The sequence below is a fragment of the Adiantum capillus-veneris genome, chromosome 7 (assembly GCF_014529385.1).
Source record: "Adiantum capillus-veneris isolate H3 chromosome 7, ASM1452938v2, whole genome shotgun sequence".
In the NCBI taxonomy this organism is placed as follows: Eukaryota; Viridiplantae; Streptophyta; class Polypodiopsida; order Polypodiales; family Pteridaceae; genus Adiantum; species Adiantum capillus-veneris.
In genome coordinates this window covers 50,685,811-50,697,666 of record NC_140937.1, presented here as the reverse complement: position 1 = coordinate 50,697,666, position 11,856 = coordinate 50,685,811, and the positions used below count along the sequence as shown (strand labels likewise).

At 40.1% G+C, this 11,856-nt stretch overlaps 1 pseudogene; it reads left to right on the top strand.

Annotated features, from left to right (window-relative positions):
• The first annotated feature begins 8,945 nt into the window (after positions 1-8,945).
• On the top strand, positions 8,946-9,990 carry LOC147453834 (uncharacterized; annotated as a pseudogene).
• Positions 9,991-11,856: the final 1,866 nt, after the last annotated feature.

Sequence of the window (11,856 nt, the reverse complement as noted above, 5' to 3'; positions counted from 1 at the left end):
AATACTTTCCAATGAAATTACTTGATAGCCTTGCTAAAACATTTGTACCATAATAGAATGTGAAAATAAATCTCAACTAGGTACAAATAACGAAACATTTTCATTACCGAGACATAGCTTTGCTATATGCATAATAGGTATGCAAAGTTGTAGCCTAAAAAATCTTTAAAAAACCATCTATTAATGTTGTTTAACAGTGTTTCTGGCCATTGAAATTGTTCCTGATACTACGTGCTCAAAATGGTCTAATATACGAATTTGACCAGCACCTAGAGACTTTGTCGTGACACATGATGTGAAAAACATGCACCAGTGTCAGTACTAGAGATTTATATTCTCCACATGTGGAATATGTCTCATATAGTGATGACATGAAATATGACATCCATCAAGACGACAGGTACTTGTGTGTGAAGCTAACTGGAAGCACTCGGTGATATGAGTGAGAAGGACTCTCATAAATCTTGCTCCACACTAGCTAAAATGAACTTCAAGTGTTCTTAAACCATGTTGCACACCTTATGACTAACAAGGTGCAACAAAACAGACATGTACGCCTATAACCTTTCTAATGGGGAGTAAACCCTCAATTGTATCAGAATGAATAGTTAAGACAGAAAGTAAGAGGTTGCAAAAATGGTACCTTGTACACTTCTTTTGTAGCATATGCATCCCACTTATAAAGCTCAATCAAAGCATAGAAATAAATCAATTTGTATGCATACTATGGGGTAAAAAGTACCATATACTTACTCGAAGGTCAAGGAAAATTTCTAAGCCTCAAAGGTACATTACCAAAATTTCAGCCTCAAAAGGCCGAGTATTTCTCTGCCTTGTTAAACACTAAAAGTAGAGATTAGTAAAGATTAAAAAATATTTAACTCAGAACCCTTGGTGTTGCCTTGGAAATCTGAACCCCTTGGTCACATTCTGAAAGAAAAATACTTGAACCATTAGGTAGCTAAGACCAATATAGGCTATTGTGCTACCAATAGTGATTGTAAGAAGCTTTGTAAAGTAAACTTAGCCACTACCCCTTGGCAGTTAGTACTTCTTTCCTTGAAAGTACCAGTGTTGTGAAGAGGCTAATCAGTGACCGCCAACACTATAGACTAAGCAAGAGATCCTCTCAAGTTGAAATCTTATTCACAATTGGATCTTTGAAACAATCACATCTTCCCATTGAAAGAAGATAAAATTTCCCAAAACTACAGCAACCATGCTATTCTAAAAGACCAGGTTTGAAACAATCACATCTTCCCATTGAAGTATGTTACTTGGACTCTGGCTCATACCTAGGGGTTGTGATATACTTAGATTTTAACCTATGTAGTTTGAAAGCCACTCGCCTGTGTGCATATCAATACCCATTGAATGATGATGCACTTACAATTGTAAAGCCCCCCAGATCGGTGTGCTCATAGCATATCCCAGACTTTGGAAGGTATAATGCCATAATCACATAAAAGAAATCCTTGCTTTAGAGAGTGACATCACAAGAAACAAAATTGTACCGAGCTATTACACCCAAAATAACAAAGAATGAAAACATTGCAATGTACCTTGTCACTAAGGTAAAATGAATTGATGCATTTGTTTTATGTTCAATAAGTGAGCTTTGTTCCACTATCAAAATGTCACCTTGGAGGCCAATGGAGCCTTGTTGCAACATAACAACAAGTAACAACTGCATAATTGGAATCAACCAAGAAATGAAACTGCAAAAATTATGCATACCATGTTTGCCATATGTTGTAGAGACCGCCTCGCTTATTACGACCAATAATCATCACCAACAAAAGTGAGATCCTCAAAAAAATCCAAAAACTTGTCAGTGCTTCTATGGGTTTTTCCAAATCACGCAACCATGCTATCCTAAAAGACCGGGCTCTCATCAAAACCATTGTAGTGCATCACCAAAATTATATCTTGAAAATGCTCGTAAAAAATAGATCGTCCTGCGAGCTTTGGATCTTTGAATTCTAGACTATGAACTTACCAAACCCATGTCTTTGCTTAGTCGTGCTTGAAATCCATGCTTGAGGCCACTTGGTCAAGACTCCTCTTGTCGAGGCCATTCCTTGCCAAGCCAGAAACCATGGCCTTGCAAGCTTGCTTTACTTGATGGCCATGGTCCTTTCAGACTCCAAAAATTCCTTGCAGATAGTGAACGTTGATTGAGTTTATGATGGCTATTTCTATGATTTCTACAATTGTTGTGTATTGATGGTGTCTTAAAAAAAAATTGCGCTTGTTTTTTTGCCTCAAGGCAGAAACAAGTTGTGATGCTCATCCTGCATCTTGCGCAAATTTGTGCAGGTCAAAGACCTTGAGGGAGGATGTGTGTAAGTGAGCTTTCACACACGCTACCATGGCATCCTCTACCCTGCAAGTAGCCTCTTCCATGGCCTTGTTCTGTGTTGGACCATGACTCCTTCCCCGCCACCATGCATGGCCATGCAATCTTGCAGAAGGCAACCAAGCCCTCCATGTAAGACTTCCATGACCTCATGCACCATCCCTCTATTCGTTGTTCTCCCGCATCCCTTTCTCCTTTCTCAAGGCAAGAGATAGAGAGAGCCTTGAGATCTAATACCATTGCAAGAACAAAGGAACTACCAAACGCTAATCACCACTCATCCTTGCCCCCTATACAGACCCTTGGTCCCTATTTTAGGAGCCCCCTTGACTATGCATGTCTAGATGAGGGACTTGCCCCCCCAGTCCTACCTTAGGCCTGGCACATTTGGCCTTGGGGAAGCCTTGAGGGCACGCGGGAGTACTCTCTAATAAGGCCGTTCAATGTAAGCAGGTGGGAATATTGGTTTTGGGGGGGGGGGGGGGGGGGGGGATAAGGGCAAGCCGGTAGGTGGGGATAGTCAGAGCTAGTGAGTTGTTTTTGGCCTTTGTGAAGGTGCCTCCTAGTGGTGATTTAGGGAGCACGCGCGCGCACACACACACACACACACTTAATGAGCGGAATGAGTAGAAAATTATCAAGGGGTTTTGACAAGCACAAAGCATGGGATTTAATCAAGATGTTACTCCTTGAAGCTTGGGCCAAAGTTGCCAAATATTAGTGAAATCAAAATTCTTGAGATAGACTATGCTTTGTTGATGTGCGTGCAGATGTGAAAGCTCCAATGTATCCAAAGTTGCATGCTCAACAAATGAGAGGGTTTATGTACAATTCAAACAACCAAAAGATAAAAATCATAAAACTAATCACACCAAGCACTAGTGATTACGCTAAGCGAGGGTAGTGGCTCATTGGAATGACCAAAAGAACATGCCCAAACCTTGATTAAATCAATGTGAAGGTACGCTTACTGCTAAAGAGTTTAAGGGGAGTTTATGATTAGCGATTAAGCATATAGTGATGCTCAATATAGAATAGAGAATAGATAGATATTAGGGTTCATGCTCATGCCAACATGATGATGGCTCTAATACCAATTGAAAGGGAGAGTTGTAGCTATGGAGGATCGTGCGATGAGCCAGTCATGTTGGAAATGAACATAGTGATTGCATTAGACTGAGAGGTGATACAAGTTTAGCATGTGGCCTTATATAGGCTCAAGATGGAAGGTGGAAATAAATGTTGAAAGTGATATGCACCACATGTGGTGAAGGCCAAGTAGCATGTGGGCTACACCAAATAGAATGTGACTATGATTGTGAAGCATGTGTGCATAGTAAAGGAGCATGTATTAGGGAAATCTATGTCATGGGATGCATACATGCACATAAGGGTGCATGTTTAGTATGCTTGGCTTTAGGGGTTGGTAAAATATTGAGTGTAAGCTAAAGGCTTACCCCAACCAAAAGTACTTGACAATGTGAATGTTTTTTGAAGGGTAAACCTTTGTTAGTAGATTAGCAAGGTTTTCATCTATGTGAATCATGATAGAATCTATGCACTTGTCCTCAAGTCCCCATGAATGAAATGATACCTCACATCATTGTGCTTTGTCTTTGCATGAAACACTGGATATCTTGCAAGTTGGATAGCACTCTATCACAATAGAAAACTAGAATGTTTCCACTGAAGGTCAAATCTCCCACTCAAAGAGTAAGCTATATAGATTCCTTGTTGGCATACATTGCAGAATATACTCCGCTTTCATGGTAGACTGAGACATACAATCTTGCAAACGACATTTCCATGAAACTGCACCATTAATGAGTATAAAAACATATCCTATCCTAGAGGTTCTATGGTCCACATTCGTTGTAGAATTTGCATCCGTAGAACCAACTACACATACATTGGTGGAGCTAAAGGTGGTCTATGCTATGAAGAGTGCAATGCAAGGCTATGTGTTCTCAAAAGGGAATGCTAAAGTGATCAAATAGACATGAAGATGAAGGGCAGGCAAAGGGCAACGAATGTGTATGCTTTATGTGGTTTTTGGGTCCAAAGTACTTTGCTATTCTGCCTATCAAAGGTGGCTGGTCAGTGTGCAAAGTGTAGAAATGGAAGTGCCAAAGGTGGCCCTCAAAGTGGTCTATGAGCCGGTCTCGATGGCTCCTCAATAGAGCTACTGAGTGCAAGTTATGGTAGTTTGAAGTTTAAAGTGGTTTGCAGATCCTTATCTGATTGGGCAATAGTAGCAGACAGATGCCTAGAGTGTAAGTGAATGCATGGGCTTGAAGTGCTCAATTTGTTACTCATTTGTTGTGCATCTCAGTCATTCCGGGTTGGAAATCGAAGTTCAAACGATCAAGTTATGAGTGGTTGAAGATTCACTGTGGCCAATTATGTGCCAAAATTTGACAGCATTGATAGGTGTGCCATCAAGGGTTTTTGAAGCTCATCAAGGTTCCAAATGGAAGTATGCAGTAAATGAAGTTAGCTAGAGTTGAAGGCTCATCAATCGAGGAGATATGGCAGGTTGAAGTTTGGGTCAGTTGCCAACGTGGTAGTGGCAATTGATTTATTTTTGTTTTTGGATCATATTTTTATGGTCACGAAGGCTTATGGGGATCAAGGCCGGCTTTGTTACCATACATATGCATTAGTGATGTGTGTGAACACACTTAGGACCGATGGGGCATTTTTTCCCTCACTAGGAGGTTTTTCCCCCGTGCATTGTATATACGCCCATCACTCTAGGGCTTTCTTATCTTTCCATTGCACACTAAGTAATACTACACTATGTTGTGTGTCTTGAGCTTGCTTCATCTTCTCCAAGCTATGTGTGTTTTCCTTGCAACACTATTACCATCAATTGGTATTAGAGCAGGTTGCGTCCTCTCAAGCATAGACGTCAGCACCGCCGGCACACGCCTACTCACTTTCTCACATTTTAGTGAGCTTTGGTGAGTGTCAATAAGTCGACAAATACTTCGGAAGTACTCGTAGAGCTTAGTCTGCTCAAATTTTCCATTCGGGCTCATTTTGGCCTTCGTTTCCACTATAGGCAGTAAGTACTACACATACAATTTCGTCATTTTGTGCAAAAATTCTTGTATCATATTTTGCATAACAGGTTCCTTACAATCTTCTTTGGGTCGTGTTATACAGCGCGTGTTAGTCCCGCTTTGTTTTTCTTCTTTTTGGGTAGTTTTTGCATCAGGCGTAGACATTTGTCATGGCTGACAACAACACAGATGTGTTCAAGACGTTTTCTGCTAAGGATAGATTGGATGGGGACAATTACCCAATATGGGCTTACATGATGCAACATGTTCTTGTGCCAAAGGGAGTTTGGAATCTTGTGCAAGGCGGTGTTGAGGATGTTTACGGTTGAGTTGAGGATGTTTACGATTGAGTTGGCTCATTAGAATGTAAGAGATGCAAAAACTCATGCATTAATTGCATTATTTGTGAAGCACACTATTACTCCTCACATTTGTTCATCTAAATTTGCAAAATAGGCTTGAGATATTATAGATAGTCTTTACGCAAGTCGCAATGAGGCTAAAATTGCATTGCTGCATAAAGAGCTAGAGTCAAAGATTATGCATGAGGAAGATGAAATGGACACTTTCCTTGCTGGTAGTATCAAGGATATAAATGAAAAACGTATTTCTACAGACGAAGTCATTTTTGACAATTCCCTTGTGCAGACTCTTCTTGATGTTTTGCCAGATTCTTACGAGACGTTTGCTTGGAGACTTATGACCCAAGGATATCCTGAAGTTGTCTAGTTTGATGCATTATGCACATTGCTGTTTCAAGAGTCACTTTCAAGAAAAAACAAGGCTAAACATTGTGCAATTGAACACGCCTTTATTGTTGCTCAGAGAAAAAGTGGTAACAGTAATGTAGCCACTTCTCATGGTTCTTCTACGAGTGGTAAATCACATGTTCCTAATGCTTTTGTTGGCAGCACTTCATCTCATAATTTTGGTCAAAAGGGAAAAAAGAAGATGCGTTGCTATTATTGTAAAGTTGATGATCATTGTGAGTATGCGTGTGCGCGGATGTGTTTGTGGGGAAGGGGAGAAGCACGAGATCGTGTGTGGGTGGAGCAACCTATCAAGAAGTGACTCAAGTGTATGAGTGAGGTGCTCCTTATTCTTATCTATAAAAGAATAAGGAAGTGTGTATACACAGTGGGAGGCTGGACACTGAACGTTTGGGCCGGGAAAAAGGAGGAGTGCCTTTACCCCAACAATCCCCCACTTAGAGGCGATGCGCTGATAAGTGAGACCTACTAGCTAAACTACTAGTTTGTACAAGAAACTAGGTGAGAGACTCTCTCAACCTATTCACACTGGCTCACTCTATCAATCTACACGCAGTCGTATCGGCTCTGTTGGTAGGCGAGTGTACATACCCACACTAGAGCCTGCATGTAAATCCCGCAGACTACTCTGTATGGTCTGCAAAACTCTATTATGCATCATGCTAGTGTTAGCCATCGCACGATTGACAACCCTTGTTGCAAATGCTCCCACTGCAACTGGTAGATTGGACCTCGACACTAACAATTCAAACATGAGACGCCCAAACGTTGATGAAATCTACACAAACCTAGTTGTACTTGCCTCCCCCTTGCGCTATCTGCATCATCAGGACAACCCATCGCGTATGGATGTGTCAACACCAACACTAGAGAATCTACGTCCCTCTCATCCATAGGCAAAATTGTTCGTCCTAGCACTAACTCATCAGCCTCTAACATGAGCGTGTCAAAAAACTTCATATCTGTTAGCTCTATCTCTGTCTCTAGGTAGCAGACTTGCTCTACCTTTGCCTGCACAAAGTCTGACAACACCTATTGTGTCTCACTAGAGAACTATGGATCTACCTCTGTCTCTACAGAGCATTAGGGCCCAAAACGTCTCAAAAATGGTTGTGTAAGCAATTGGTTAACTTACTAATTAGCAGAACCTTTGATAGTCAAAACGGCTCCAAAGTTGGCCGTTTTGGATATTAAAGAAGGGGAATGCCATTTAAAGCATATCTTGGTGCATATCCTATTGATGGCAATAGAGGATGTTGTTTTCACTGTATTCCTTCTTTGTTTATCCGAGGTTGTTGATCCTCATTCAAGTCACTTCCCCCCCTTTTTTCTTCCACCCCTTTCTCTCCCTCCTTTTCCTCTTCTTTCTCTCATAGTATTTTGTTAGACTCTTATCACGTGACCTCACAAGCTTAAGTGCCTTCTGCCATTGCACCTGTCAAAAGATTCACCATTCTCTGTTTCTTATTCCATCAAACCTTTTGCACGGATCTTTTTACAGGCTCAAAATGAGTGAGACACATCTCCCATCTAATCATAAGTTCCACTAGACATTAAGCTCAACTAGGAGAATGCAACGACAAGGAGCATCTATCAAAAACCTCTTTCGGATGGACATGAAGCTCAAAGACTACACAACGAGGGAAAGAAACATATTGATGTATGGACAGATGGGAGGTTGTATCCTATGGATCCCAGTACTGTAAGGTATCCATCTTTTCACACTCCCCAGGATTTGATCAGATTTGTTGGAGATGTTGTTGATGGTCTACTTGGATATTTCTCTAGTATATCTGGGATACATAATAACTATGCACAATATATTCATAATATGCAGAATACCTTGTCTTTGAAAGAAATAGAGATTAGTGAACATAAAAAAAACTAGCTTCATTGACAAAAGAGAACAAACAATTACAGACCCTTAAAGAGACTCCTATAGGTTGAAGAGCACGAGTCAAAAAAATGAGAGATGTGGTTGACCTAACAAAAAGATCCGGTCAAAGAAAAAAAGGTAGAAAATTGCTAGAGAAGTTGTTTCTAAACTCTTAGGGTTTGACATGTCCAATGCTCAGGAAAGGGTGAGTTTTCTGAATGAGATAATGAATAGGTCGGATGTTTTGAGAATTCTTAAGCTTCCTGAAAATCAAACTCAAAAGAAAAACATTTTTCAAGTCCTTTTGAAAGATATGGACTTGTTGGTCCAGCCTTCTCAAATTCAAGAAGTTTGTGACACCGTGGGGGTAAGTAGAAGGGGATATAGAGCCATTTCCAAAACTTGGTTCCAAGTCCTTAAATATTATAAGGTTAGAGCTTTTGGGTTGCCTAGAGCGCATAATGTTGGCAAATGGAGAGTTCACTTAAATAATGAGATACCTAACGTTTTTGGAGAATATTATCACATTGAGGGAACAATGCCATATGAGAGAAAAAAATAAAAAAATTGAGTACCATGTATCTAATAATATATGGATGGATGTCAAAAAAGTCCAACTTGTTATGGTCAAATATTACAAAATAAAGGAAAATGAGTGTGAAGGAAAGCTTAAATTTGGACTAAAACTTGATGAGCATGCATTGAAGCTTGGCTCTTGGTCGGATTTGCATCACAAAGCCAAGAGTTGTTGGTGTAGGCCGCCACAAATCCAAAAAAGCCAAAAGATGGAAAGAGCCTCTATTTCTTTAATGAATAGAGCTTTGGGCTATAGCATGGGTAGGGTGGCATCTCCATATTACAAAACTCAATTTGAAATGGAACTATGGTGGATTAGTTCGGCTCAAGTTCCTGTAGAGAGTCATGAGACACTAAAATGGCTCTTTTCACAAACCCACATCCCCTCTGTGTGTGATAGAAAGCCAGAATGCAGGTGAACAACTACATATAGATGGCATGGGTGTTTACATAGTGGAATGGCACCTAAGTGCCGATCTCACACCATTGAAGAGCATGTTTGGTTTATGCGATGGTCCGAACACAAAGTACCCTTGTCTGTATTTCATGGCAAGCATGGGAACAAGTGGATGGCATGGGTGTTTACACAGTGGAATGGCACCTGAGTGCCGATCTCACAGCATTGAAGAGCATGTTTGGTATATGTGGTTGTCTGAACACAAAGTACCCTTGTTTGTATTGCATGGCAAGCATGGGAACAAGTGGATGGCTTTTGGAATGTGAAATTGGAAGACCACCATCTAGGAATCATGTGAATGTTTCTGACTATCCCTCCTCTCAGATGATTTGGGATCCCATTCTTGCAATCGACTTAAAAAATGTACATATATGTACATTACATGCAGAGATCAGAATTTTGGATAAGTTCCTTCAACTGCATCTGGATTATGTGTATGCTATCAAACCCACCAAACTTGCAGATGAGTGATCAAAAAATGTGAAGCTTTACTCTCTCAGATGGGTTTCCATGGTGGTCAAGTGCATCTCAGAAAAGATCCAAAGTTTTCTCATGGGACAGGTGATGTCTTGCAAGATGTTTCAATGGGAGGATCAAAAGCTAGAAGATTTTTGAGCAACCATGATAGCAAACAAGTAAATGCCATGTGGAACTGTTGGAAAGATCTCTGCGTCATTACTACAAATGTCAAAAGCAGATCAGATATGACAAACAAGCGAATGGAAGTATGGAAGAAGCTAGATGATTTCTTGAAGGAGCTAAGACAACAAATAAACAAAAAAACTTATGCAGATGACTTCAAAAAGACAATCAAGCTTTTAATAAATAGTATCATAGACGCTCGGGCAGTGAAAGATATCACTTATTATTTGGTGAGTGCTAAATAAATATTTGATATCCCCAAATTTTTTATTTTTTTTTTGAATACAACATATTCTCTACCTGCATGGACATATTTTGTTGTCATACAACATATTCTCTACCTGCATGGACCATATTTTGCAAGACAAGGACCTTTGGCTACTTGGACACACAAGGAATGGAGAAGTCTCACTATCAAGCAAGGACTTCATTTTTTAGATGTACATGAATGGGAGGGGGAGCCAGTAGAAGCAATGCATTAAAAGAGTTATTCAACTGGTTTTATCGGAGGCAATTACAAAGGATTAGAGCAAGCAACCATAGAAACACAACCGTAGAGACACAACATGGAGACTTATGATCCACAATAACTTTTGTTGAGTAGATGTCATGGCTGCTACAATATGTTTGTACCTCAGCGTCACCCCTATACTTGAGAAATTTTCTTACGTTTTGTAACCCCTAAATGATTTTGACATTTGTCTCCTTAGCTGCACAACTGCATAACTAGAGTAGCATAGGAAGTATCCCGCTCTTGAGGCATTGAAGCATGCATCACACCCAAATATTCTAAGTGCAGTGAAACTCTCTAGAAGAAAAACTCTGGTAGCATTGAATGTAAGAGGAGTGGAACCCATGACATTTGACAGCACCTTAAGAGTAAAAATTGCCAAGTCAGGGTCTTATGAATATTTTATGTGGAAGGCATAGAAAGTAGTCTTGTCCAATGTTGGCAAATAGTGCATAAGTGAGGCATCCTTTCTGCTCCCCTCAACTCCTTTTTGTCTGGAGCCACCTACTCTCCCAAGATAATTGTCCTCATGAAGAAGTTCTATCTGCAAAAAAAAAAAAAAAAAAAAAAAACTATTTTCCATGTACCAACAAGTCAAAGTTTTGTTAAAAAGTGACCTAATTTGAGTGGGATATACCTTTTGCATTTCATCCTCCTTGAGGACTCTTTCTTGTAGAAGATTACATGAGCCAGCTCTTTCACCTATGTCAGCATCCTCATCCCTCTCTAACTTAAAATCCCTGCCAAAATTCTCTACACCAAGCTCAACTAGTCTGTCCTCAAGTCCTCATCTTTGAGAGTTGGTTTTTCTTCCTCTACTCTTTGCAAGCACAAAGCTAGTGCATCAGGATCAGGAAGGAAAGCCTGGTCAGAGGTCTGCAAATCAAGGGCCAAAAAATCCTCCTTTGACTCTCCTTCTATGTCAATAAAGTCTTTTGCCAGCTCTGAAGATTCTGATATAGCTGCAAGACAATAGTCCTCTTTAATGTTAAGTAGGGTCTAGACGTGATGGATAGGGATAAAATCTTTATCATTGATGTGGTAGAAGGGAAGGTTTGGTATAGTGAGAGAGGTCTTAGAAACTTCAACCTCCTATGTGGGCTCATCAATTATATTGCTATCCCTGAGCTGATGAGCAACATCAAGATTGGCACTTTCCTCTTCCTCAGCTTTTAAATCAATTTTCTCTTCTAATATTTCAGTTGTCTCAAGTTTTGAGACTATGGCAACATTGCCAATTGCTTGCTATTTGTCCAGGTATCTTCATCTTCTGCTTGTTCTTTCCCCTGCCCTTCAAATTTGAGCCACAAGAAAAGGATGAAAGAAAGTGCCTTTGGGACAAGATTACAAGGCTTGATATGGATAGGACAATACAAAGGAGTCAAAGAAGGAGAAGAATACTTTTTCTTGAGAGTTCCCAGTTTCCTTGTGACATTTCCCTTGTCAACTGAGTTATGTGTGAAATCTGTGGCATGCAAATATTCTTTGCCCTCTTGTACATAGGACTTGCCTTGGGTTCTTCCTTCAAACTCGAGTAAATCCTCTAATAAATAGTCCTTAAGCCTCTCTACCACATCTGTTAGGTTAAATTGAGGATTAA